Here is a 2,069-nt window from a genome sequence, read left to right on the forward strand (position 1 = left end):
GCAGCTGGCAGTGCCTGACCCTGGCTGGGCTGAGCTCAGACAGCCGTGTTGGGGTGCTCCCTGCCTGAACATACCGTCACAGGGTATTCGGGTTTTTCTCTGGCTATACATGTGTTTGTCTGGCTGACATTCCCCCGGGAATGGGAATATTTGCACCCCAGCATGTCCAAGCTTTTGGTGCCTTCCTGTTTGCACTGGAGGTTGAATATTCTGGGACACCAGTGATTGTCCTGGGCATGGCACAGGCTCCCTCAGACCTCAGCTCCTACCCCCCTAGGGCTGGAAAGAGGGGGGCAAAAGTGACCCCATGAAGAGGAGGAACAGCCCACCCTGGGGAGGGAAGGGATGCCAGCCCCCCTTTCAAAGCCACCCATGGACAGCCCGGGAATAGGATGGCCAAGTTTGCGCAAGACCAAGGTATGGAGGACACACATCTCCCAGGATGGGTCCCACCACAACAAGGACCACCTGACAGATAGGAACTTGCTCCAAAGTCCCCAAAACCAAAAGAAGGATGAGGTGCAAGGGGACCATCCCTACTCCCACAGGGCTCCTCCAACCCTGTTTCTGCTCCCACCATCCAGAAAAGAGATTTTTTTTGTTCCTTTTTAGTATTTGAAGACCTCATTGCCTGTCCATCTAAAGGTGAAGCAGAAGGTTTGAGAAAGGGATTAAGCACAATCCAGAAAAGATCTCTCTATGATAATTCCTGGTGCAGTTGCACTGTACAGGATGGCAGACGACTGCCTCAGAAGGTGAGATGGGCAGCATGAAGAGTCAATAATAAGCAGGTATTTTTCCCATAGAAGCTTGAGAAGAGTCAGCTTGGGGAGGCAGAAAGGCAGCGGAAATGATGCTGTGCTGAGCCTCAGGGACAGGACTGTGGTTTCCTGTGCCATAATCAGCAGCAAAAGCAAATATTTTTTTCACATCAATTAATATATTAATGTATGTAATAGATTAACACGGATTTTCCAGAGTTAAGTGCTTAATGAATTGAAGTGAGGAGGTAAACCCCCGCAAACAGACTCACAGCAGTCCTGCAGAGAAGCCCTGCCCCACAGTGATGGGCACTGCCAGGGTGAAAGTGGGGACAGCACTGGAGCTCATCCTTTGTGGGACATCCAGCTGCAGAACCTGTGCAAGGGAGTGGTGCATCAGGGCTGGAGGCTCCTGCACCACAAGCCCTGGGCAAAGGCTTAGCCCCATGAGCACCTCTGCGCCCCAATACCACAGTGATGGGCAGGAAGCTCTGCAGATGGTGCCATGGTGCAATGTGTGCTGTGCGTGGGTCAGCTGTGAGCAGCAGGAAATCTCCTTGCTTCAAGAGAGTATTGAGTGAGGCAGGCATGAGGAGCCTCAGCTCACACCCTCAATGTGAGGTTGTGACCCACAGCCTGCAACCCAGCTGCTCTAGGAGCTGTGACCTCCAGCCTTCTCTCCTTGTTTATTATTTTGTTCACTGTTGTATCCCACTGTCTAAGCAAGCTGCAAATGTCCTTCTCAGAGGAAGGAACCAAACCTCCTTTGGCTCACTGCTCCCTATGCAAATGCATCACATTATTCACTTGAGATCATATTGAAAACAGCCTCAATATACATCTGGGCTCCTCAGGGCTGTCACGAAGTTCTTGTGATGATTAAAAGCAGGAACACAACCACAGCTGTTAATCATTGTAGATAAGAGGTTCTTGGAACTTTTCTGTATCTCAGGAGGTTCCCACATCCCACTGAACCCATCTAAGGGCTAAGCCCTAGGGAGGGGGCAGGATGGGGTTGAGCCTGGGGTCAAGGACCTTGCCCGGAGGGGTAGATGGGGCCGATCCCAAGGACACAGGCTGTGCCCAGGGAGGAGGGACAGGATTGAGCTGAGCCCACTCGGTAGCTGTGATGCTCGAGGGACAAAGCTGATTCTAGGGCCGGGGCGGTGCCTGAGGGGCCGGGCTGGGGCTGATCCTGGACAAAAAAACCGTGCCTGGGGGAGGCAGATCGGTCTGGTCCGGGGGCGGAGGGGGCAGGAAGATCTGAGTGCGGGTCCGGGACAGCCGCAGGACTCGCAGCCCGGGCCG

This window comes from Geospiza fortis, unplaced genomic scaffold (assembly GCF_000277835.1).
Source record: "Geospiza fortis unplaced genomic scaffold, GeoFor_1.0 scaffold85, whole genome shotgun sequence".
In the NCBI taxonomy this organism is placed as follows: domain Eukaryota; kingdom Metazoa; phylum Chordata; class Aves; order Passeriformes; family Thraupidae; genus Geospiza; species Geospiza fortis.